The 27,279-nt window shown below is 38.6% G+C and overlaps 1 long non-coding RNA gene across 1 annotated transcript in view; it reads right to left on the bottom strand.

Moving 5' to 3' along the window:
- LOC125962032 (uncharacterized) overlaps nucleotides 1-27,279 on the bottom strand; it is a 145,214-nt gene that overhangs the window by 69,725 nt on the left and 48,210 nt on the right. Inside the window, exon 2 of the long non-coding RNA XR_007473323.1 lies at nucleotides 11,950-12,004. This is a non-coding gene — a long non-coding RNA (uncharacterized LOC125962032). The remainder of the gene's footprint in view (nucleotides 1-11,949; nucleotides 12,005-27,279) is intronic.

The following is a 27,279-nucleotide window of genomic DNA, read 5'->3' as shown; positions in this document are numbered from 1 at the left end:
GGAGCTGGGGAACATTTCACAGGGCATTTTGACAGGCAAATCTGAGAAATCAATCACACTTGTAGCAAGGGAGCATGATCTTTCCAGCAGCAGGAGGAACGTTCAGTTCCTAGGACAGCTACAGAAAATGAATAAGCTTGTTTGCAAACATCTCTAAAATTACATCGAGTAACAAAGGAGTCGATATCTTTTCCCATTATTGATGTAGAGGAGACAATCAAAAACCACTGGCCTTCTCTGGCTTTTATCTGTTAACGACCACCCTTGGGACTTCAAGTGTCACAGCTGTTCCTTGGGAAACCCCCTGTGTCATGACATGGAAGACTCAGTATGAAGTGGGCCCGATTCTCCAGGTGATTGTGCTCCCCGGTCGAATACACCAATCCAACATTTCAGCAGACAGACAACGTGGCACGGAATTCAAGAAAGAAAGGTGGTTTCCGTTATTCCGTTAAAATGCTGTGACAGTAAAGCTAGGGTGTGGATAAAGGGCGGCCCAACGCCCCCACAGACCACAGGCCAAGCCACCGCCCCCAGGTCCCCTTGCCCATAAAAACAGAATACAATGAAACAAAATATTGTGGCAAACACTTCTTTCCCTGTAGGGTAAAGCTTTGGCAGATCCCCGGCCCCTCTACTCAGACCAGCAGTATCAGCATCACCTGGAACTTGTCAGAAAGGCAGATTCTTGGGTCCTTCCCAGATATCCTGACTCAGAAACTCTGGGGGAGGGGCCCAACAGTCTGTGGTTTCACAGCCCTCCAGGTGATTCCAGCGCACGCTGATGTTTGAAAACCACTACTCGACATATTTACGTAACTGAGTATGCATAGGACTAAGTGTATATGTGCATGTGTGTATGTATACCTAGGGCCGCCATATATATACACACATTCAATCGTGCATATATGTAAGTACCAAAATTATGGATTTTTTTAAAAATCAGTTTATTTTAATACGATAGTAACTTTTATTCACACCTCAGGCTAATTGCTGTGGTAACTGAGTCCTCTGTAGACCATCTTCACATGCTTCCTGTGGTCTGAGTGCCACAGAGGGTAAACCAATAACCCAGGAAATCAGAAGACTTTCTTTTGGCTGATTTAAAATAGGCTATTAGGAATCTGATCTACCATTTAAGAGTCTCTAAAAAAGCAAAATGCTTGGCCTTCTTGGGCACTTAGATGAGTCTGGTGAACAGAAAGTTAAACAAATATTAGATATCTTCTTAAAAGAAGCTGATCAGAACAGTGGTAAAGAACATGAGCTTTGGAGTCGGGTAGATTTGGGTTTAAGTCCATCTCCATCATTGCCAGCTGAGTGAAATTGGGCAAGTGGCTTAACCTCTCTGGTCTTCCATTTATTTCTTCATTGGTAAAATGGGAAGAAGAAGAATACTGAGCTCTTAGGGCTAATGTGAGGATTAAGTTGGATAATACACATCTGTAGCATGCTTGATAAATAACACCATTCAAACAACATTTGGTCTCATTGGTACTAATTTACTGAGTTCACCCACAGCAAGTAGTATCCAAGTGTCCAGAGATTCCTCGCTGTGAAACGCAGCTTCATTGGATCTCCTTGGAATTCTTCGGGGACAGTGTGAGACCATCCGATGAATGAGGAAGAGAACGCTAGGTTTTTGTGAAAGTCTGGGGAAAGGTAGGGTATGAGAAGCAAGGCGCAGGCGTGGGGTGAGGGGAATTCGTTGGTAGGGTGGAGGCTACTGTGTGTCTTTGGCCTCTGAAGCTCTGTGGTGGCCACAGTTTTCCTTTCTCATTGTTAATGGCGTCTGGGCAGAGAGGCGCTTTGGAGCCAGACCTCTGAGGCTGTGTGTGGTGAGCCTGCATGAGCTGGCCGTCGCTAAGGGCGGAAACCACTGTTTGGGAGCTGCTGGCAGTTTAACTGTTTCTGGTGCTCATTGCTGAGGATGAGAAAAAGGCAGAAGGGCCAAAGCACTCCACACTGGGATTCTGTTTGTGGTGAGAGCCTGCTCACCAAGCGTGCCAAAGGTTTCTTTGGAACCATAAGCTTATCAAGCAACTTCTGGAAGAAGATTTTTAGGTGGCTGCGTGTCATAACATCAGTCTCCTAGACTGTTATCTTGATTCTCTTTTTCTACATATTTCAAAAGAACCACTTGGCCCATTTCAGAAGTCAGTGATAACTGCTTTGTGAGAGACACAGCTTCTGGAGGCTTACAAAGTCCTTGCTACGCAGCTAAAATGATTTATCAGGACCATTCCTATCGGGGATGTGATCATTATGGTCCTCTAAAATGCAAAGTAACCGTTAAGTGTAAATGTTTCCTCTTATCTCACAGCCTTAGGTGTGTGTGCTTCTGTCTTAAGGCTTGAGGTACATCTTAGTGTTGTTTTCTTAAGTAGGACATCCTCCAATTAATGGGTATGGAAAAACAATAGGAGCAGGGGTAACAAATCGTGTAATACTATGCAGGCATGAGAAAAGGTATTTTCAAATAACTTTAATACTCTTGATGCAATGTGAAGTGAAAATAGCAAGAATGAAGGCCTTATAGAACAGTGGATCTCAGGGTATGGTCCCTGGACCAGAAGCAGCAGCAGTGCCTATATACTTGATAGAAATGCACTTTCCCAGGTCCCACCCACACCTGCTGAATCAGAGACTCAGGGAGTGAGCCCACAGCAATGTGTCTTCACAGCCAGGTGAATCTGATGTATGTTACAGTTTGAGAACCACCCATAGAGAGCATGAATCAATGTAACTATGTAAAATATATGCATGTAGAAGAATACACACAAAAAAGATAAAGTGGTTCTCTGTCTGTGATAGGATTATGGATGATTTTTGCTTTTCTCCGTTTATCTTTTGTGGGTTTTATATATCCTACTTTTTCTAAAATGAGCACATATAGCTTTTATACTTAGAGAAAAAGTAGGAGTAAAGTTATCAGATATTTCTTTTACGTGTATATTATGTCAACTCATACCATATTAACATTTTCTTGAAGACTTAACTATTCAAGCACCTTCAGTGTTCTTCCATTTCTTACTCTTACAATTCAACCTCCTTATATTTTCTTTAATACATTTTCTCAGCCCTGCTGCCTTTTTACTGATTTTTCTCACCCTCAAGTCTTGAAGTCCCTGCTATTAATAACAAATAGCATTTTGGAGACTGTCCGAAGTCTGTATGCTTGGTTTGTCACAAACAGGTGAATAGTTGGGTTTTTTTAAATAGTTGTGTTTCCTTTTGTATATATTTAGAGGTTAATATATTTTCATGCATTAGTAACAATTTTTAGCTTCTTCATATATTTTCATGCACAATTTACATTTTGTTTGGATTGATTTTTTTCTACTACATCAACTCAAAGCATTTTTAACAACTTGACCTTCTAATTTCAAGAGTTCACTTACAAGGTAAGCAGCTATTGTGGATTTGCACTCATAAAAGGGGGTTTAAGTTCTAAAATGAGCAAATAAGGTAAATATCACATACAGTCAAAATTATTCCATCTCAGTAATAGACTGTTATTCCTCAAGCCCTGGAACAGACTTCACCTGAGTGCTAGCTCACACGATTAGGGGCCATGTTATGCAAAAATGTACACCTTTCATCTCTAGAATCACTAAGCGCTGTGAGATGCTCACATCATGAGAGGCTCTCAGAGTTGGACCCGAATGAGAAAATAACAGACTGCTCCTCCTATCTTACACTCATTTTCTAGGAAATGGCAGATTAAATTGCCTGAGCTATTTAAATTATTTTGGAGAGTTTGTTTTCTTTTGTTTTGGCTGATGATACATAATTGCATTTGCCTAAGTAAAATGTACATTCAGTGCGATTTCCCTGCATTTCTGCAGTATCTCCTGTTGTGCTCTAGGCTTCCTCCTCTCATCCTCCTCGTGGGTGTTCTCCAGGCAGAAATGACTCTGACCTCTCCCCTGGTATTCTGATGTTACTCATCCTTCAAAATCTTTTGCAAAAACTTCTTCCTACACAAAGCCTTCCTAATCTCAGTAGAAAGTGATCCCTCCATGCTCTGAACGTCTCTGGGACATTCATCACTCTTTATTGTATTTGCATTTGAGTGTGGCTTAGCTTGGCCAGGAGACTCTAGGGTCCTTGAGGGCAGCATCCAAGTGTCTTTAACACCAATCTTGGTTTTGACTCCTAGATCTTCCCTTTCTAGTCAATATTAAGTCAATTACTAAATCCCTCTCTACCTCCCTCCTCCTCTATAAAATGGAGAGAGTCAACAGTACCAACCTCTGAAAGTTCAAGCGGGCATTCAATGAGATACTGCACAGGGATGGGTCGGCACAATAACCAGAATATAGTAACCCCCAATCAATGTTAGCTGCTTTTATTTCTATTCTCCACTGTGATATCAATAGTACCTTTTTGCTCCATAAGCATTTGCTTATTGAATATATGAATGAATGAATACTATAGTTAAGTTCATACATACCCCTCTGAATCCTCAATGCTCAATGGGGAGTTTATACTTGCCATTTGTCTATGAATCCATTATAGAACTTAATGAACCAAAGATTCTCTTTTATTCTCAAGGCAGGTGTGGGGTACATATGGGTAAATTTTCTGTCTTGAAGAAGCTGCCCCCAACCATCTAGCTTATACCTCATCAAGCTCTGTGTTTTCATCCATGAAATGGGAATTAGAACGCTGGTCTGTGATTCTGCCTAGACACAATGAGAACCCGAGGAGGACTAGGCCTTTAGGGAGAAATTTTATAAACAGAGACTGTTTGAGGTAATCCGAAGAATCAGAGCATGAGTTTGTAAATTAGCATATTTCAGAGAGCTTCCAATCACATGGGACTCTAAATGTCGCTCAATGAGGGCACAGGGCAAAACCAGCTGCTTTTTGGGTTTGTCAAGCATCTCAAGTTATTTCTCAGGAGCTGGGGTTTGGCAAAGCCTGAAACCCACATTGCCAAGTCCTTCTTTCCCCCTTAATTTTTAAGCCCATGTGTATTTTAAGGGAAATTTAATCCGTATGTTTCTGTTTCCTTTACACTTAACTCATAAAAATGGTTTGTCAGAGCAATTTGATGTCCCAAAAATCCTTGGAGCCTTTATAATGATATTTTTTAACCTTTCCTCCCTCCCTTAGACACAGGAAATTGCGTTTTTTAAAAGAAAATGAATCAAACTGAAAGTCTCAAGGTCAGTATTGATGGGTCAGAGACACAAGCTCAAGGAACTGAGCATTTGCAAATATGGCATCTTCCACTGCTGCTCCTGCAGGGCTCTGGGGGTGAGAGAAAGATCAATTTCACATGCAGGCAGATGGCAGTAGTTGGCAGTGTGTTGTGATAGAGTACTCAAATATTTGATTGTTTGCCCATCAAGCTGAGAGTCCCTCTCCCATCTGTACTTCTGTATTGAGAGATCTGCTCCTTAGAATTTGGGTCCCTCCACCTTTGTCATACCCTGAAGTTCAGTATCAGAAGTTCATGCACAGAGGTAGTCTAAGAGAAGTGAGACCACTAATTCTAAAACACAGTACCTGTCTTCTAATCTACTTTTCCACATCATCATCCCTAGAGAAAGAAAACAGGAGTCAGCATGCTTGTATTAATAGCCAGAGGAAGTGTTCGCACAAAGTTTTGTGAAGATAGCCCTCCCCTAGAGTTAGTGAGTCTGCTGTTACAGGAAAGATTCACGCAATCCCCAGACATCCATAGGCCAGGCAGAAATACGCCATGCATCGCTACTACATCGCAGCCATATGAGGGATCATCGGGGGTTGTTTGACCTGCATCAGATCCAGGTTCGTAGCGATGCCACAGCTTCTGCCATCAGCTGGAGTTAGCTCCAGTCAGGCTTCTTTCTGGCAGCATGTTCACTGCTGGATTGGATCGGGTCCTCCTGGATGCTAAGGATCACAGAGCCTCACAGTGCATGGCATGTAATAGCTTAGGACAGATCAACCACAGTGGCTCAGCTTTTTGTTTTTGTTTTTGAACTTATTTATTTTATTTATTTATTTTTGGTGGTGTTGGGTCTTCATTGCAGTGTGTGGGCTTTCTCTACTTGTGGCGAGTGGGGGCTAATCTTTATTGCGGTACGCAGGCTTCTCATTGCAGTGACTTCTCTTGTTATGGAGCATGGGGCTCTAGGTGCACGGGCTTCAGTAGTTGTGGCACGTGGGCTCAATAGTTGTGGCTCGTGGGCTCCAGAACGCTGGCTCAGTAGCTGTAGCACACAGGCTTAGTTGCTCCACGTCATGTGGGATCTTCCTGGACCAGGGCTTGAACCCATGTCCCCTGCATTGGCAGGCGGATTCTTAACCACTGTGCCATCAGGGAAGCCCATGGTGGCTCGGTTTAATCCAAAATGCCCTAAAATCATATGGCTGGCTTATCCTATCCCACTTTCACTATATAGTATTAGAACTCTGTAACACAGTGGCCCAAGCTGAGACTCTCTGCCCTATGGACCAAAAAGCCACATGGACATTCAACTCCCAAAACAAAGTTGCAAATAGGAAGTCCAATCAAAGAATGTCCTGGTGGCTCTGTCATTTTCAAATGGGGATAAGTGCAGAAGTGTTCAACTCACTGAATGATAAAGATTCTAAGCTTAGAGGTATTTCTCTCTATCACTAAGTTAGCTTCTGATACAGATGGAACAGTGAAATTCTGGACCTGGATGGCTGACTGAAGGGTAAAAGATGGGCAAGTCCAAGGAACATGAACACCAAACCAGTGTACTGACACTGCTTGTAGCTTTTATTTTGGATCTTGGGTAAGAACTGACATAAAGTGGCCAGTTTTGGAAATTCAATGAGTCCATGGGGCCTGGTGGGTATCAAGGTTTTACATGATTGATAAGGCTTAGGCAAGTGAGCTAGTCAGAAATCTACCATTCTTCAACAGTCTAGGGAGTGGCAAACATACACAAGTGCTCTTTATAAATTAACTGCTTTGAGCCAGACTCTGGATCAAATGTTTATTTTACTTCACTGAATTCACATAACTTTATAAGCTAAGTATCATTATCCCCATTTTACAGATAAGGAAACTGGGGATCCTAAATTTACTTATTGGGGAAATTAACTAACTTGTCCAAATTAGCAAATGAAAGTGCTGAAACTTAAAAACAAGTCAGTCAAACTCCAAAGCTCCTTCTTTAAAACACCTTTGACTGAATACAAAAGTTAATAAATACACTAACAGCAAAAGATCTGAAAGAGAAATTGAAACAATCCCATTTACCATCACATCAAAAAGAATAAAATACCTAGGAATAAACCTACCTAAGGAGCTAAAAGACCTGTACTCCAAAAACTGTAAGATGCTGATGAAAGAAACCAAATGTTACACAAACAGATGGAAAAATATACTGTGTTGTTGGACTGAAGAACTGATATTGTCAAAATGACTATACTACCTAAGGCAATCTACAGATTCAATGCAATCCCTATCAAATTACCAATGGTTTTTCACAGAACTACAACAAAAACCTTTTTAATTTATATGGAAACACAATAGACCTCACCCACATAGCCAAAACAATCTTGAGAGAGAAAAACAGAGCTGGAGGAATCAGGCTCTCTGACTTCAGACTATACTACAAAGCTACAGAAATCAAAACAGTATGGCACTGGCACAAAAGCAGAAATATAAATCAATGGAACAGGATAGAAAGCCTAGAAATAAACCCACGCACCTATGGTCAATCTACAACAAAGGAGGCAAGAATATACAATGGAGAAAAGACAGTCTCTTCAATAAGTGCTTCTGAGAAAACTGGACAGCTACATGTAAAAGAATGAAATTAGAACATTCCCTAACACCATAGATAAAAATAAACTCAAAATGAATTAAAGACCTGAATGAAAACCTGGATACTATAAAACTCCTAGAGGAAAACATAGGCAGAACACTCTTAGACATAAATCGCAGCAATATCTTTTTGGCTGCATCTCCTAGAGTAATGGGATTAAAAACAAAAATAAACAAGTGGGACCTACTTAACCTTAAAAGCTTTTGCACAGCAAAGGAAACCATAAACAAAACAAAAAGACAACCTACAGGATGGGAGAAAATATTTGCAAACAATGCAACCAACAAGGGATTAATCTCCAAAATATAAAAAGAGCTCATACAACTCAATATCACAAAAAAAAACCCAATCAAAAAATGGGCAGAAGATCTAAATAGACATTTCTCCAAAGAAGACACACAGATGGCCAAAAGGCACATGAAAAGATGTTCAACATCACTAATTATTAGAGAAATGCAAATCAAAACTGCAATGAGATATCACCTCACACCGGTCAGAATGGCCATCATCAGAATGTCTACAGATAATAAATACTGGAGAGGGTGTGGAGAAAAAGGAACCGTCCTAAACTGTTGGCGGGACAGCCACTATGGAGAACAGTGTGGAGGTTCCTTAAAAGACTAAAAATAGAGCTACCGGGCTTCCCTGGTGGCGCAGTGGTTGAGAGTCCACCTCCCGATGCAGGGGACACAGGCTCATGCCCCAGTCCAGGAAGATCCCACAAGCCGTGGAGCAGCTGGGCCTGTGAGCCATGGCCGCTGAGCCTGCACGTCCAGAGCCTATGCTCCGCAATGGGAGAGGCCACAACAGTGAGAGGTCCACATACCACAAATAAATAAATAAATAAAATAAAAAATAAAATAAAAATAAAAATAGAGCTACCATATGATCCTGCAATCCCACTCCTGGGCATATATCCAGAGAAAACCATAATTCAAAAAGATACATGCACCCCAATGTTCACTGCAGCACTATTTATAATAGCCAAGTCATAGAAGCAACATAAATGATGTCCATCAACAAATGAGTAAAGAAGATGTGGTGTGTGTGTGTGTGTGTGTGTGTGTGTGTGTGTGTGTGTGTAATGGAATATTACTCAACCATACAAAAGAATGAAATATACAGCAACATTTGCAGCAACACAGAGGGACCTAGGAATTATCCTTATTATCCATTTGCAGCAACACAGAGGGACCTAGGAATTATCATACTAAGGGAAGTAAGCCAGACAGAAAGACAAATATCATGATATTTCTTATATGTGGGATCTAACAAAAATGATACAAATAAACTTATATACAAAACAGAAATAGACCAACAGACATAGAAAACAAACTTATGGTTACCAAAGGGGAAAGGTGGGGGATAAATTAGGAGTTTGGGATTAGCATATACACACTACTATATATAAAATAGATAACCATCAAGGGCCTACTTTATAGCACAGAGAACTATACTCAGTATTTTGTAACAACCTATGAGATAAAAGAATCTGAAAAAGTATATATGTATATATTGATATGTATAACTGAATCACTTTGCTATACACCTGAATCTAACACAACATTGTAAATCAACTATCGTTAATTTTTTTAAAAGTTAATGACATTAATAGAAACCTATTTGAACATACAGAAATAGAGTACTGAGTTAAAGTCCCTCATAATTCTACCCCCTCCCAAGATAACCTTAATAGCATAGAGTATATATTTCTAGTTTTTCTATGTATATACTACCAAACCTAAAGACATACATACCCATTTTTTACACAAAAATTAGAATAATACATATCTATCAGGTCTTTTTAATAGCTACATGGTACTCCATTACAAATATGGTTTATTTAAATCTATCAAGTATTTTGATTCCAGTTTTTGGCAACTAGAAGCACTACTGCAATGAAATGTGCATTGTTTGTTTATATGTTATTGCACATTTATGGAATGGTAACTACAGAATAATTTCCTAGAAATGAATTTGTTGGGTGAAATAATATACAACCTATTGTATATAGGTTGTATTGTATACCTATTGTATAATCTGTCTACTATACAAGGCCACTTCCTTTGGCTTCCTTTGGCTTTATAATTCCTTTGATCTCTGAGTAAGTTGTTTTCCAGAGTGACTGTACCATTTTACATTCCTACAAGCAATATATGTGATCCATGTTCTTTGTATCCTTACCAGCATTTGGTTTTGTCAACTATTTTTTAATTTCAACCATTTTGATAAGTTTGTAATGATATCTCATTGTGGTTTTAATCTGCATTCCCCTAACGGCTAGTGATGTTGGATATAATTTCTTGTGTTTATTGCTTATTGGCTATCTGTATATCCTCTTTGTTGACATGTCTCTTCATATCTTTTGCTCATTTTCTAATTGAAATGTTTGGTTTTTAATCATTGAGTTTTGAGAATTCTTTATATATTCCAGACATCAGGTCTACTGTCAGACATGTGGTTTGAAAATATTTTTTCCCACCCTGCAGCTTGTCTTTTCATCCTCTTAACAGGATCTTTCACAAAATAAAAGTTCATGTTGATGAAGTCCAGTTTATCAATTTTTCCTTTTTTGGATTGTGCTTTTGGCGTCAAGTCTAAGAACTCTTCGCCTAGTCCTAGATCCTGAAGACTTCCCCTATATATTTTCTAGAAGTGGTATATTTTTTCATTTAAGTTCATTCCATTGGAGTTAATTTTTGCATAAGGTGTGAGGCTTAGCTTGAGGAAAATTGACATCTTTACTATGTTGAATCTTCTAACCTATGAACACATTATGTCTCTCCATTTATCAAGATCTTTGATTTTCTTAAATCAATGTTCTGTAGTTATCATCATAGAAATCTTGTACCTCTTTTGTTAGATTTACACCTAAGATTTCTTTTTCGGAGCAACTGTAAATGGTATTGTATTTTTTAATTCATGTCATATATTCATTGCTAATATGCAGAAATACAATTGAGTTTTGCACGTTCATTTTGTATCCTGTGACCCTGTTGAATTTGCGTATTAGTTCTAGGACTCTTTTTGAAGATTCTTTGGGATTTTCTGTGCAATCATTTTGACCACAAATAAGGACAGTTTCAGTTCTTTCTCATCTGTATGCCTCTCATTTCCTTTTCTTGCTTTACTACACTGCAAAATCTCCCATTACTATGATGAATAAAAGTGGTGAGAGTTGACTTACTTGGCTTACTCCTGATCATGGGGGAAAGCATTCAGTCTTTCAGCATTTACTATAATGTTAGCAATAGATTCCTTGGGAGATGTTTTTTATCAAGCTGAGGATGCCCCCTCTATACCTATATTTTTCTAAGAAGTGTCATCATGAATGAGTGTTGAATTTTGTCTAATACATTTTCTGCATCAATTTATGTGATCATGTGAATTTTCTTCTTTAGTCTCTTAATATGATGAATTACACTGATTGATTTTCAAATCTTCTTTAGTCTCTTAATATGATGAATTACATTGATTGATTTTCAATTATTGAACCAGCCTTGCATGACTTGAATAAATGCCACTTGGTCATGGTGTTTAATTCTTTTTATACATTGCTTGATTCAAATGCTAATATTTGGTTAATGATTTTTGCATCAGCATTTATGAGGAATATTGTTGTATGATTTTATTTTTTGGTACTGTCTTTGGTTTTATCAGGGTAATATTAGGTTCATAAAGTGAATTGGGGTGTGTTCTCTCCTTTTCTGTGTTCTGAAAGAGATTGTGTCAAATTGGCATTAATTCTTCTTTAATTATTTGGTAAAATTCTCCAGTGAAACTAGCTGGGATTGGAGATTTCAATTTTCGGTGTTTTTAAATTATGAACTTAATTTCCTTAGTAGATAAAAGACTGTTCAGATGATCTATATCATATTGGCTGAACTGTGGTAGTCATTGTTTTTTAAGAAAGCAATCTATTTCATCTAAGTATCAAATTTATGTTTGTAGAATATTCATTGTATTTCCTTATTATCCTTTTAATATCAATAATGTTCCCCATTTAATTCTGATATTGATAACTTGTGTCTTCTCTTTTTCTATATCAGTCTTAATAGAGGTATCAATTTATTTATATTATCAAAGAAGCATCTCTTTGTTTCATTGATTTTTCTCTAATGTTTTTCTATTTTCAGTTTCATGGACTTACGCTTTTATCGTTATTATCTCCTCACTTCTGCTTAGTTTATTTTGCTCTTCTTTTTCTAGAAATAGAAATTAAATTCAAAGATCATTGCACTGAACATGAGAACATTATTTTCATATGAAAAATGAACCACTTGTTAATGAGGAACATAAGTTTAAAATTTTTTTCATAATTAAAAATACACTGATAGATGAATCATGAAGCCACTTTTAGTTTCTTATATGACCTCCATAAGTTACAGGAAATACTAGAGGAAACATTACAATGTCATTGTATACAATTATGTATATTTAAAATTGAATACAGACAAAATCAATTTGTATAAAGAATTACATCTTTTCAGAAAAATTTATCTGCAAGAATCATCACCTGTAGATATATTAATATGTGTACTTCAAAATGAGTTATCAAAAATTTATCCAAGAGGGCACACAGCAGAAACAAGAAGAATTACAATCCTGCAGCCTGTGGAATGAAAACCACACTCACAGAAAGACAGACACAATGAAAAGGCAGAGGACTATGTACCAGATAAAGGAACAAGAAAAAAACCCAGAGAAACAACTAAATGAAGTGGAGATAGGCAACCTTCCAGAAAAATAATTCAGAATAATGTTAGTGAAGATGATCCAGGACCTCGGAAAAAGAATGCAGGCAAAGAACGAGAAGACACAAGAAATGTTTAACAAAGACCTAGAAGAATTAAAGAACAAACACCTAGTAAAGAACAAACAAACAGACATGAAATATAAAATAACTAAAATGAAAAATACACTAGAGGAAATCAATAGCAGAATAACTGAGGCAGAAGAACAGATAAGTGACCTGGAAGACAGAATGGTATAATTCACTGCCATGGAACAGAATAAAGAAAAAAGAATGAAAAGAAATGAAGACAGCCTAAGAGACCTCTGGGATGACACAGAACACATCAAACATTCACATTATAGGGGACCCAGAAGGAGAAGAGAGAGAGAAAGGACCTGAGAAAATATTAGAAGAGATTATAGTCGAAAACTTCCCTCATATGGTAAAGGGAATAGCCACCCTAGTCCAAGAAGCTCAGAGAGTCCCAGGCAGGAGAAACCCAAGGAGAAACAGACTGAGACACATAGTAATCAAACTGACAAAATTAAAGACAAAGAGAAAATATTAAAAGCAACAAGGGAAAAATGACAAATAACATACAAGGGAACTCCCATAAGGTTAACAGCTGACTTCTCAGCAGAAACTCTACAAGCCAGAAGGGAGTGGCACAATATAGTTAAAGTGATGAAAGGGAATACCACATAACCAAGATTGCTCTACGCAACAAGGATCTCATTCAGATTTGACGGAGAAGTCAAAAGCTTTACAGACAAGCAAAAGCTAAGAGAATCAGCACCACCAAACCAGCTCTACAACAAATGCTAAAGGAACTTCTCTAAGTGGGAAACACAAGAGAAGAAAAAGACCTACAAAAACAAACTCAAAACAATTAAGAAAATGGTAACAGGAACATACATATCAATACTTACCATAAATGTGAATGGATTAAATGCTCCAACCAAAAGACACAGGCTTGCTGAATGGATATAAAAACAAGACCAATATATATACTATCTACAAGAGACCCACTTCAGACCGAGGGACACATACAGACTGAAAGTGAGGGGATGGAAAAAGATATTCCATGTAAATAGAAATCAAAGAAAGCTGGAGTACCAATACTCATATCAGATAAAATAGACTTTAAAATAAAGAATGTTACAAGAGACAAGGAAGGACACTACATAATGATCAAGGGATAAATCCAAGAAAAAGATATAACAATTATAAATATATATGCGTCCAACATAGGAGAACCTCAAGACATAAGGCAAATGCTAAGAGCTATAAAAGAAGAAATTGACAGTAACACAAAAATGGTGGGGGACCTTAACAACTCACTTAACACCAATGGACAGGTCAACCAAACAGAAAATTAATAAGGAAACACAAGCTTTAAATGCCACAATAGACCAGATAGAATTAATTGATATTTATAGGACATTCCATCCGAAAACAGATTACAGTTTCTTCACAAGTGCACATGGAACATTCTCCAGGATAGATCACATCTTGGTTCACAAATCAAGCCTTGGTAAATTTAAGAAAATTGAAATTATATCAAGCATCTTTTCTGACCACAATGTTATGAGATTAGAAATAAATTACGGGGAAAATAACGTAAAAAACACAAACACATGGGGTCTAAATAATATTTTACTAAATAACCAAGAGATCACTGAAAAAATCAAAGAGGAAATCAAAAAATACCTAGAGACAAATGACAATGAAAACACGATGATCCAAAACATATGGGATGCAGCAAAAGCAGTTCTAAGAGGGAAGTTTATAGCAATACAATCTTACCTCAAGAAACAAGAAAAATCTCAAATAAACAATATAACCTTACATCTAAAGGAACTACAGAAATAAGAAAAAACAAAACCCAAAGTTAGTAGAAGGAAAGAAATCATAAAGATCAGAGCAGAAATAAATGAAATAGAAACAAAGAAAACAATAGCAAAGATCAATAAAACTAAAAGCTGGTTCTTTGAGAAGATAAACAAAATTGATAAACCATTAGCCAGATTCATCTAGAAAAAGAGGGAGAGGACTCAAATCAATAAAATTAGAAATGATAAAGGAGAACTTAAAATGGGCATCACAGAAATACAAAGCATCATAAGAGACTACTACAAGCAACTCTATGCCAATAAAATGGACAACCTGAAAGAAATGGACAAATTCTTAGAAAGGTATAACCTTCCAAGACTGAAGAAAGAAATAGAAGAAATACAAAATATGAACAGACTAATCACAAGTAATAAAAATCGAAACTTTGATTAAAAATCTTCCAACAAACAAAAAAAGTCCAGGACCAGATGGCTTCACAGGTGAATTCTATCAAACATTTAGAGAAGAGCTAACACCCATCCTTCTCAAACTCTTCCAAAGAATTGCAGAGGAAGGAACACTCCCAACCTCATTCTACAAGGCCACCATCACCCTGATACTGAAACCAGACAAAGATACTACAAAAAAAGAAAATTACAGGCAAATATCACTGATGAATATAGCCAAAATTCCTCAACAAAATACTAGCAAACAGAATCCAACAACGTGTTAAAAGGATCATACACCATGATCAAGGGGGATTTATCCCAGGGATGCAAGGGTCCTTCAATATATGCAAATCAATCAATGTGATACACCATATTAACAAATTGAAGATTAAAAACCATGTGATCATCTCAATAGATGCAGAAAAAGCTTTTGACAAAATTCAGTACCCATTTATGATAAAAAAACTCTCCAGAAAGTGGGCATAGAGGGAACCTAACTCATCATAATAAAGGCTGTATATGAAAAACCCACAGCAAACTTCATTCTCAATGGTGAAAAACTGAAAGCATTTCTTCTAAGATCAGGAACAACACAAGGATGTCCACTCTCACCACTCTTATTCAACATAGTTTTGGAAGTCCTACCCATGGCAATCAGAGAAGAAAAAGAAATACAAGGAATACAATTTGGAAAAGAAGTAAAACTGTCACTGTTTGCAGATGACATGACACTATACATAGAGAATCCTAAAGATGCTACCAGAAAACTACTAGAGCTAACCAATGAATTTGGTAAAGTTGCAGGATACAAAATTAATGAACAGAAATCTCTTACATTCCTATATGCTAACAATGAAAGATCAGAAAGAGAAATTAAGGAAACAATCCCATTCACCATTGCAACAAAAAGGATAAAATACCTAGGAATAAACCTACCTAAGGAGGTAAAAGACCTGTACTCAGAAAGCTATAAGACACAGATGAAAGAAATCAAAGATGACACAAACAGATGGAGAGATGTACCATGTTCTTGGATGGGAAGAATCAATATTATGAAAATGACTATACTACCCAAAGCAATCTACAGATTCAATGCAATCCCTATGAAGTTGCCAATGGCATTTTTTACAGACCTAGAGCAAAAAAAAACCTTAAAATTCTTATGCAACAAAAAAGACCCCAAACAGCCAAAGCAATCTTCAGGGAAAAAAACAGAGCTGGAGGAATCAGACCCCCTGACTTCAGACTATACGACAAAGCTACAGTAATCAAGACAACATGGTACTGGCACAAAAAGAGAAATATAGATCAATGGAACAGGATAGAAAGCCCAGAGATAAACCCACACACCGATGGGCAACTAATCTATGACAAAGGAGGCAAGAATATATAATGGAGAAAAGACAGTCTCTTCAATAAGTGGTGCTAGGGAAACTGGGCAGCCACATGTAAAAGAATGAAATTAGAACACTCTCCAACACCCTACACAAAAATAAACTGAAAATGGATTAAAGACCTAAATGTAAGACTGGACACTATAAAACTCTTAGAGGAAAACATAGGAAGAACACTCTTTGACATAAATCAGAGCAAGATCTTTTTTGACCCACCTTCTAGAGTAATGGAAATAAAAACAAACAAATGGGACCTAATGAAACTTCAAAGCTTTTGCACAGTAAAGGAAACTATAAACAAGACGAAAAGACAACCCTCAGAACAGGAGAAAATATTTGCAAATGAATCAATGGACAAAGGATTAATCTCCAAAATATATAAACAGCTCATGCAGCTCAATATTAAAAAAACAAACAACCCAATCAAAAAATGGGCAAAAGACCTAAGTAGACATTTCTCCATCAAAGACATACAGATGGCCAAGAGGCACATGAAAAGCTGCTCAACATCACTAATTATTAGAGAAATGCAAATCAAAACTACAATGAGGTATCACCTCACACCAGTTAGAATGGGCATCATCAGAAAATCTACAAACAACAAATACTGGAGAGGGTGTGGAGTAAAGGGAACACTTTTGCACTGTTGGTGGGAATGTAAAGTGATCCAGCCCATGGAGAACAGTATGGAGGTTCCTTAAAAAACTAAAAATACAATTACCATATGACCCAGCAATCCCACTACTGGGCATATACCCAAAGAAAGCTGTAATTCAAAAAGACACGCGCACCCCAATGTTCATTGCAGCAGTATTTACAACAGCCAGGTCATGGAAGCATCCTAAACGCTCAATGACGGACAAATGGATAAAGAAGATATGGTACATATATACAATGGAATATTACTCAGCCATAATATTACTCAGGAACAAAATTGGGTCATTTGTAGAGATGTGGACGGACCTAGAGACTGTCATACAGAGTGAAGTAAGTCAGAAAGAGAAAAACAAATATCATATATTAACGCATAGAGGTTGAATCTATAAAAATGGTACAGATGAACCAATTTTTAAGGCAGAAATAGAGACACAGATGTAGAGAACAAACGTATGGACACCAAGGGGAGAAAGCAGGGTGGGGTGGTGGTGGGATGAACTGGGAGAATGGGATTGACATATATACACTAATATGTATAAAACAGATAACTAATAAGCACCTGCTGTATAAAAAAATAAAATTCAAAAAAAATTCTAAACATAAAAAAAAATTTATCCAAATATTATAACTTGTAAAATACTTTTAACAGGTCAGTAATAATTGCATCAGCAATAGATCCTCTCGAAATTAAAAAATATTTTTGAGATTCACTTATATTGTCAAGTAATATTCCTCAGAATGACTAATAACAAACCACAATTTGTTGATCTGTTATCCTATTGATGACATTTGGTCTGTTTCCAGATTGGCTATTTTGACCAAAGCTACTATACGTACTCTCATACAATTCTTTTTGTAGATATTTATTTTCCTCTCTTTTGGGTAAAACCCAAGGTAGAATTGCAGTCATAAGGTATATTATATTTAACTTTATAAGAAACTGCCTAACCGTTCTCCAAAGTCATTATACCATTTTGTACTCCCTTTAACAATCTACGTGCATTCAGCCAGTTCTCACCATCCTCCCTAACATTTGATGTTAGCCATTGTGGTATCTCATTGTGGTTTTATTTTGCAATTCTCTGTTGACTAATCAAGTTGAGCGCCCTTCCATGTGCTTAGTGGCCATTTGTATATCTTCTGTTGTGATGTGTCTATTCAAGCATTTTGCAGGGTAACTACTATTAATTCCAATTTATAGATAAGAAAATTGAGTCTCCCAAAGTCAAGTGACTTACCAAAGATTCACAGCTAAAAAGTAGCAAACTCAAAATCCTTTAGTCACATTTCCTTACTCTAGCTGGTATTTCATTTCCCAAGTACTGTACTTTTCAACGGATCCCTGACCTCAGCTTCCCTCATCTGTAACAGTCTACAGTGCCTGAGGGCCTGTTAGACAAGGGTGTGGTAGAAGAAGGTATAGATGTAGGGAAAGGAAAGCAGTAATGATGTTGGGTTAAATGAAAGCAACCGTGGTCCTTTTTCAAACAAAACTCTAAACCATTTCGTTCTAACTCTGGGGTCCTTGTGTGATGCCTGATGCCATCTCAGAAAGGAATCTACTCTCAGTCTCAACCGCTCAGTGCTACCAAGCTCAAAATAAATTCTTCTTGTTCAAGGGCAAGTGCGTTTCACTGGGCTACATGTAACTCTCTTCAGCCTATGTAGTCTTAATTTAATCAGTTACAATATAGCCACAATTTCTCCCACCCATATGTTGCATTGCACTAAATTAATATTTGGTTGATGAAGTATAAATGCTCCTAAGTGCTTGATTTTCTCACTTATATATCTAGAGGAGATGGTGAACCTGCAGTGTGGTGTGTGTTAGTGTTTGTATGTGCGTGTGTGTTTTAATTTAAGAAGTAAATGCTTTTTGGAGGTGGACTATAAGGAAAATCCCTACTTTCCTTTGATGCTGAAGGTAAATTACTGAACGAGCGGTGAGAATGAATAACTGGCTTTGGTTGTGTTTGACATGCTGAGTTTAAGTGTTGAGGATCTGAGAAATAAGTGGAACTTTGTGACCTCCTTTTCAAACCAAGCAGAGACTATCCTAGCTAGATTGGCAGCGCAGACGGAAGATGCCTGTTGCAGTCCTTTTAATCCTCTCTGAGCAAAGTCTTGGATTTTCCCCCCAAATAATGAATGAAGTGAATAAGCCATTGAGCCTCTAATTCCATTCAGTTCCTTTGCTCTCTTGCGAGGTGCATCCGGTAGGTCTGACAATGCCATAGAAGAATTACATTGAGTATTTGGCGTATGTAGTCCTTGAAAAAGCTCTGCTGAGCAAACTTACAAAGTGGCCAGGGCACCCCATTTGGCCCCTCCTGTGTCTGCTCTCATGGGATTTCAGAGTCTGGGACGGAGTAAAGAAAGGGACGTGGGACAGAAGTCTGAAGACAGAACTAGGCCAGGAATAAAAGGGCTGTGCCAACATCTGTAAGGGGAAGGTGGGAATAATAGAGATGAAGCTAAATTTTAACAGGATGAATCTATAAAGCCTTCTTTAAAAGTATTACTACAACTTCTTTAACTTTATTTTTATTTCTTCCTGTTTTTCTTTCTTCTTCAATTCGTTAAGTACTTCTTTGGTGCTGTGTGCTTTGGGTCAGATGCTACTGACATTTGCACAGCAAACTTGATCTGGCATTTTTAGGAGAAAGGGAAAGAAGTTTTTCTCTTCTGCTGAGAGTAATTTTAATGGGTAAAGCGGCATTTACGGTCCAGTGTCTAAGTGACAGTGTATACTACCTTTATAATTGCTGGGTCCTGTCCCACAGCTATAGGTCTTCATTATTATGTTTGAATGAGCAAATACAATTAACGTCTTCACTTCTCCTTTACCTAAGTATTTTGAATTCTCAACTCTTTGTGATTATTTACAAAGACTTATATCTTCTCTACTAAAATTCCGATGTTGTGAAATTATGGAAATAAACCGTTTGTCAAACTGGTGAGGTATTCCTTGTGGGGATAGGCAGGTAAGCAATCTGGTGGGGGCTGGATCCCAGGCCATCCACACAGCTATCATCTAGGAAACTCTTGGGCTGCAAAGTAAATGGAGAAAGCAACCTGGAAAAGATGGCAGGCCTCTTCAGAGATTTATTTATTTATCAGTTAACCAAGGATAAGAGGACCTGTTGTGAAATTTGGTCTTAGGCACCAACAATTCAACTTAAACCTGGACTTAAACTCCAAACAGAAATATTCCTGGAAGAGTTTATGAAAATCCAGTTTTGGCTGGCACTCAGGAGAAAAAAATAAATGAGGGTGGGAGGAGGAGAATTTTCTCTATGGCTTGACTGACCACCAAAACTGCCCAGAGTATTACTCATGCAAATCACTCTTCACTGAGTGAAGACCTTGGGTAATCAAAGGATCAAATGCCCCCATGCAATATGGTAAGCGTATACAAAAGCATCAGTCCTACCAATAGAAACATCTTGTTGTCTTTATCCAAAGAAAACATGAATAGATATAGGGTTCTATTAATGAGGGAGGCACATCTACATTATTTAGTTTTTTAAAAAGAAAACATTCCTGATAAATAACACATGTGTTATAAGCAGATTTCAATGCACTCTAGGGAAAGAAAGTTCACCTATATTGGTTCTGAAGTATCAGATCACACAGTGGACCCTCCATATCTGTGGGTCCCACATCTGTGGATTCAACCAACTGCCAATGAAAAATATTCAGGAAAAAAATTTCCAAAAGTTCCAAAAAAGCAAACAAATTTGTCATGAACCAGCAACTATTTACATAGCATTTACATCGTATTAGATATTATTAAATATCTAGAGATGATATAAGATATACAGGAGGATGTGCATAGGTTATATGCAAATAGTACACCATGTTTTATAAGGGACTGGAGCATGGAGGGGGCGGGAGGGTCCTGGAACCAATCCCCTGTGAACACTGAGAGACAACTGTATTTCCAGTACAAACCAAGAGCAGCTGTTTAGAAATAAAGCAATTTGTCTTTGCGGCAGAGATACTCTTTTATGTGCTAAGTGCTCTTAGTAGCCTTTTGATATCATAGCATGCTAGAGTCAGAAGTGCCCTTCAAGATCTTCTAGTCCGACCCCTTCAACTAATAGAGGAGAAAGCTAAAAGTGTTCTTTTTTCCAAAAAAAAAAAGGTGGGGGGGGGGCGAGAAAATCTTTCAGAAGATTCTAGTTGATGTCAAGACACTACGTATCAACCTGCTCAGACACTTCTGCAGAAAGGGACAACTCAACATGCCTTCATCTTTGACTCATAAGAAAGGTGTAAATTCCAACCACGTTGTTGGCGTTCCTGCTGGACTGTGGCTGATTTTGAAGTTAACAGAGTTAAAGCAGCCCATTGTGAAGTGTTTGTTTGGAAGGTTAGAATCTAAACTTACACTCCCTTGTCATGGTTATTTTTTTTTTAAGAAGATGACAGATTGGAGCTGCAGGAGGAGAGAGAATCCACCCATACTGGGAATAAGAGGATGCTCTTTCTGGTTTGTTATTGTTACTGTTGTTTTCCATGTGCTTCTGGGGATATCAGGTCGAGTCTGGGAATGTGGTGGATAATATGACAACAATTTCCTTCCTGGCATGTCCCTGAATGGCCAGCACAGTCAACATGTACTCAGACAATCTACAGCTGCACTGTTGCTGTTGACAACTTCATTATGCCTGTGATATTCAGCTGGGTAATTCATTTCCCAAGCATGGCTATATCTCCTGATATGCCGAATGAGTTGAATGTAATTTTGTAAGCTTTTGAAGATGAATGTCTACCCTCGTGCTTAGCTTTGTCCTAATATGGGAAACAATGATAGCCACCATTAGGAAACAGCATTGTAGCATTCTGCTTTTCAGTGCAGGTTGGGTCTCCAAACCACAAAGGCAGGAAACATTAGTGACTGGAATGATACACTAGATGTGGGTCACTTAATATCCTTTGTAATGGCTTTTTTGCCTGCCTCTGCATTTAACCTTCCTATGGCCAGGGCATTCTACAAAATACAGTGGCCTTGCCAAGGATATAAAATTAGCTAATTAACGGTTCCAGGGATGTGGTGGGCTTTGGCAGTCACTTACCAATGCTGTCCTGAAATGGAAGAACTAGATGAGAAATAAGAAATGTGACTGATGTGTAGTATCCAACACCCAAGCTGCAATTTTTCTTTAAACTAGGAACAAAGTATAAAATGCATTCCTCTGAGTTCTCTTTAATTCAGTTGAATTAAACATATATGCATTGAATAACATCAATGATCATCAATGACGATGCACAGGGGCCCCATCCTTGAGCTGAGAGGCAAATCCAATGGTCAGTGAGGTCTGAGTCCTGCCCTCCTAGAGATCTCAATCCAGTAAGGAAAGGAGAGCCCCAAGTAACTCTAACAATGTTAGTCTGTGCTGAGAGCACTAAAGCAGTTACAAATACCACAGTGAAACAAGACAAAGACACTCCATTTGGGGAACATAAAAGAGAAAGTTAACATGCAGTCTCCAAAGCCTTCTCCCTTCCAATCTGAATTCTTTTGAGAGACGCTGCTCTCCTGAGAATCTTACTTAAGTCAACTTCTTAGCTCTGAGAGTTAGGACTCTTCCTCTCATCTGATTTCTAAGTGCTTTTCAGTTGTCATTGATGATGATCAGTTCCAAGTATCCCAAACAAAAATGGAGAAGTCAACAAAAAGATAGGTCTAAGCATCTTTCAGCTTGCCCTTTTTTCTACCACCACACCTGTTTTCTTGACTTTATAAAAGTAAATCCTACTAGGCAGACTCTTATTGGCAGCTAGAAAATAGAGATAGATTCTGTGCTAATACTTTTAACTACATATTTTTTATATTAAGATTTTCTTTCAAAAAAAATAAAATAAAAAGGAGGAGGAGGAGAAAGAGAAGACACAGGAGTAGGAAGAAGTGGAGGAAGAATACACCTAAAATTCAGAAGTCATTTATCCTTCAGTATTCTGGCTCATCAGCTTGACTACTCTGACTTGCATATTGAACTCTTATAAAAGTCCTTATGGACTCCAGTTTCCATGCTTCCTGGTGAAGATTCATATGATTTGATGGGTAGGTGTATATGTACGTAAGGTTTTTTTTTTTTTTTTTTTTTGCGGTACGCGGGCCTCTCACTGTTGTGGCCTCTCCCATTGCGGAGCACAGGCTCCGGACGCGCAGACTCAGCGGCCATGGCCCACGGGGCCAGCCGCTCCGCGGCACGTGGGATCCTCCCGGACCGGGGCACGAACCCGCGTCCCCTGCATCAGCAGGCGGACTCCCAACCACTGCGCCACCAGGGAAGCCTTGTACGTAAGGTTTTGAAACCATGTAGTCTGCCAGTTGCTTTATTGTCCCGATCTAAGCAAACTCTTTCTCTGAATGATAAACACATGAACTATCAAATTCTAGGGCATTAACAATTTCATTTTTAAATTATTTTAGGATTCTACACAACATTCTTAAAGTAAGTAAAGACACAAAAGTCCCTTTAATTTTGAGTTGCAAACAAAAGACCTCCCCAGAGAAATAGCCAAAATGAATGTTGCGAATGGAGTGGAGTCCCAGGGTCTCCGGGAGGGTTCACTGTCCTCCCCTACAGCCTCAGTACAGTCCAAATTTCACTATACAGAGGCATGATCACGATCCATTTAGCTACCCATTTACTGTAAATGCTCTTCTTTATGATAGAATGTAGATGGCCTTGGGGGTGGCTGCGAGGAGAAGTAACCTGTGCTAATTCCTCTTGGAGAGATTTAGGTGAATGCTGCCACCTATTGATAGGTGAAGTATATGCCGCAAATTCCTACTCTGACATGGTATTGTGCTAATCAATGTTTATCAGAGCAAATCTCATTACTCAGTTGGCCAAAACATTTTAACAGCCCTAAGTTCATAATTCTTCATGTATTTGTCATTAAAAAATAAGTATGTTATACTAGTTTAAAACAACCCACAAACTGTATTTCTGGGAAGAGGCAAAGGAGTGAGGTACAAATGCCATGGGTTTTGCAAACAGAGATCTGGGTTTGAGTCCCAGCTCAGCCCCTTAGTGCACATAAACACGTTAACTAATCTCTCTGAACCTTAGTTTCCTCATCAGTAAAAAGCGGATAATCCTCTTTGTGTGAGGATTCAGTGGTACTGCTGCATGACACACAGGAGGTATTTGATAAATGGCAGCATTTATTATTATTTTTTCACTGAGTTATTAAAAGTAACTATTTCTCATGCAATGATTGGTAATATGACAAACCACATCATGTTTCAGACTCTGGTGAACTCTTCTGCGTGGTTCAGTTATCCTTCGGCAATGCTACTTGTCTAGCATAGTATCTTTGACATTCAAAATTAGGACAGTGTGAACATAAATATTAGAACTTTAAGTGTGCCAATTGAGAAAATGAGGATAAATGAGCTTCATTACCAAACGTCTCCGGACTGCCCTAGAGGATATATGGGGCTGAGCAGATAAAGAATTATGATAAAACTTTAGAGCTGCGTATAAATGGGGCTTTGTGACCTGCTGGATAAGGTTGAGACTTAGAGCCAGACCTAGGAGGTTCACATTCCTTCCTCTGCATGGTGTGGGGATCCCGGGCTCACACAGACAATAGGGGATTCATAGCTTGAGAATTCTAATGATGACTGAAAGGAGGGTGGCAGCCAGAACAAGAAGACTTTTCAGAAGCAGGACCCTGATTATCACATCGGTGCTACAGCCCAGCGAGAGGCTGCAGAGAGGCCGAATGAAGCCGTTCTTGGAAAGCTTTCAGTGAAGTGTTTGTAACCTCCTTAAGAGAATCCCATTTCTCAAAAATGCAACTCTGGAAAATCTCACATGATTAGTTCAGATAAACACCCTGTCATCAAATCATACTAGAAGTCATACGGACCATCTCTTTTTGAAGAGTCTTTTTGAATGTCATGAATCTAAGTTTCCAAGACTTAGAGAAAAAAAATCCAAAGGAGGGTTTCTCAGGATATTTGAGGACCTTTACTTTTAGTCTGAAAGGTCAACTGGCGCTTAAAACAAAATAATCAAGAAATACCATGCCTATGAACAGTCTGCACCTTTTGAAAAGGTCTGCTTGGGACTGAATAGCCAATGCCCTCCCCCACCCCTTTTTCTTTTTTCTTTGGGGCTTAGAAATTGAGAGGGAGGAGGAGGAAGAGTTTCACATTCATTACTAACAACTTCACACATAATAAGCATGTTCAGATACACCCTGGGGTGTTAGTTTTCTTTTCCTATTTTTTTGTCTCCTTTTTAGCAGCTTTCGATAAGTAGCACATTTTAATTTTGAAAAAAGAATCAGAGCCGTTACTGAGCAGCCGCGCCCTAAGGAAGGTCAGGAGATTAGGGAGCGGAAGTAGGCTGGCCAAACTCTTTACCGACCACAGTAAGGGACTGCCGCTTTCTTCCCATAACTTAATTTTGGGACTCTGATGAAAAGGCACCCCCTTAAAAAAATCTTCGCCGAATAAAAAGGGTGAAAAATTGTTAGAAAATGGTCATCAGAAAGTGATCAATTTAAATGTGTCTTACAAACAAACCACATGGAACTAACCGCAGGGCAGACATGCGTTTGCAATGGACATTCTCAAAATATGGGCATGCTCTTGCAGGAGACAGTGGACATTAGTAGCTTCTGATGCTGGTGGATTTTGGCCTAATATCACAAGTGTTCTGAAATTCTAAATGTTGCACTTCACAAATCAGAGAACAGTCCAATACTAAAAGGAATCTTTGAATTTAACTGGCCCAACTCCCAGTTTTCAAGTGGGAAAGCTGAGACCTCATGATAGAAAGTACTCGCCCAAGGTCACACAGCTGGTGAGGAGAGCTCAAGGACTCAAGCTCAAAGTCCCCATCCCAAACCAGGGTTCTTCCCACTGAGCTAAACAACTCCAAGATGGGAAACTGCAAACCCTCACAATTAATCGGGAAATCTTTCAAGGGAAATTCTACACCCTTCCCCTTGCAAATGGCCCTGTGTGTTGCCAGAGGTAGTTCATCTGCCACATCCTCTACTGACTTCTATAGTTGCTGCTGAATGGCTTCTTCAAAGCAGTCTAGGCACATTCACCTGGCTCCCAGGACTCGGTCTCCTGCTCTCTCCTCTGTCTTCACAAGGTGCTCACAGCACTACATGAATGCCTAAATTATCTCTATGTTTGTGTACAGGGATCGATACCACCGTCATTTGCCATCATGCAAGTGAAAACCCACCTTCTTTCTCCATTTCACTTCCTCTGCCTGACCTGCTGACAAATCCTTTAAGTTCTACCTCCAAAGAGTGTCCCATGTTCATTTCCTAATCTACACACTCACAGTCCCTCACCATCAATGTCCTCCTACTTCCAGGTTCTTCCCACTTCAGTTCATGGTCCATGATGGCTAGACGTAGAGGGATCTTTAATCAGCTGCACTGACATTCTCCCGCTCAAATCTCTGTCACCTATACGATAAAGCCCAAACTCTTTAATGCAGTGTTTGAGTGCTCTCCATTCTAGCCCCTGTCTACTTTTGGAACCTAAATTCCATTAGGTCCTCCCATCACCATTTACTCCAGCCCAACAGGACTACTTGTCAATCGCCAAATATTCTAGGAATTCTGTGCATTGTCTCCATTCCCTTCTCTTCTTTTCAACCTCCAGAGGTCTTCATTCCTCCAGATCCAGTTTAAAGGCAACCTTCTCTGTAAATCTTTCCTAAGCATCTCGGAAGGAAGTGGTAATTCTTTTGTGCTCCCTTAGCACATTGCTCATACTTTTTTATGACACATTTACTTCTGCCCTGTATTATAATAAGTTTCACCTCTCTCACTAAATAGATCTCTTTTATCTTTCAAAAGATGTCTCATTCAACTTTGTACCCCTCCTCACCATACTGTTTTATCCAATGCTCTGCATAGAATAAGTGCTTTTCTTTCTTAATATTTATTGAGCATTTACTATCTGCAAGACACTAGGCCAGGCGGTGTAAAGGCTGGAGGAAGAAAATTTGAAAAATAAGTAAAATGCAATCCCTGTCTTCAAAGGAACTTTAATCAGTGAGACATGTTCACGAATAACCTAAGCAAGTGAACTAACCATGGGGGTGGAGCTGGGTGGAGGGGAAGTGCTGAGCACGGAACAAACATTCTCAATGTTCCAAATGAGAACACTGATATTATGATGTGGAGGGTGGGGCGATGGGGGAGGGGCAGAGGGAAAGAAAGGGCAAGGCTGCTTTTAAACGCCATCTCTGAGCTGTGGTCATTATTCGAGTCCTGTCTAGGTCTGGCTGATCCAACCCATCCTTCCCCCAATACCAGAGTAATCTTCCTAAAGCAAGACTCTGATCATTTAATTCCCTGTTCAGATGTTTGTTGTTGAATGAATCAGCATCAAATAATTGCAGGCTTATGTT

The sequence above is a fragment of the Orcinus orca genome, chromosome 19 (genome assembly GCF_937001465.1).
Source record: "Orcinus orca chromosome 19, mOrcOrc1.1, whole genome shotgun sequence".
NCBI classification, from domain to species: Eukaryota; Metazoa; Chordata; class Mammalia; order Artiodactyla; family Delphinidae; genus Orcinus; species Orcinus orca.
Note: the sequence above shows the minus strand (reverse complement) of the source record. Positions and strands in the feature narration are given on the sequence as shown.